Consider the following 667-nt stretch of genomic DNA (forward strand, 5'->3'; position numbering starts at 1 on the left):
ACCAAGGCAAGTCCGAAGAAGGGATCTCGCCAATCACCGCTGAACTGGACAGCCTACTATGGTGGGGGAGCTGCGCCTGCCCGTCTATCAGGACCTGCAGCATGACATGCAGCGTCCACTAATAAAAGGACGTCAGTACGAATAAAGTACTGAGTATGTAAGGCAGGGAACCATAAGTACGAACAGTAATGTAAGCAGGGATAGAGAATAAACAACCTGTAACATCTAGGTACCTCTAAGGGCTACTGACATGAAATGCGTGATACATATGTATATATACATAAACTTTTAAAACATACGCCTCTGTGGGCATCATCATCATCATATCGTACCCGGCCGTAATAGGCTCGGTAAAAACGTACCCGGCCACGTGGAGCTCGGTAAAACCCAATTGATCAGTGGTTGCACATAGGTGCCGTACCCGGCGACTATAGCGCGACTTGGTAGAGTAAAATAGATACATATATATAATGCATGCTCGACTCATGGACTCACGTTCTAAACCATTTCTGAGTGACGTAAGGTCGGTATCCTATGCTAGAAGGACCACCGCCATTGATATATGTGGATTAAGTGGCAAACCTATACTATGCCCAAGTGTGTGCATAACGGATAACCTGCTCACTATAATAGCTGGCAAATCACACAGAAATGTAAAATTGCATTA

This window comes from Nicotiana attenuata, chromosome 2, assembly GCF_001879085.1.
Source record: "Nicotiana attenuata strain UT chromosome 2, NIATTr2, whole genome shotgun sequence".
NCBI classification, from domain to species: domain Eukaryota; kingdom Viridiplantae; phylum Streptophyta; class Magnoliopsida; order Solanales; family Solanaceae; genus Nicotiana; species Nicotiana attenuata.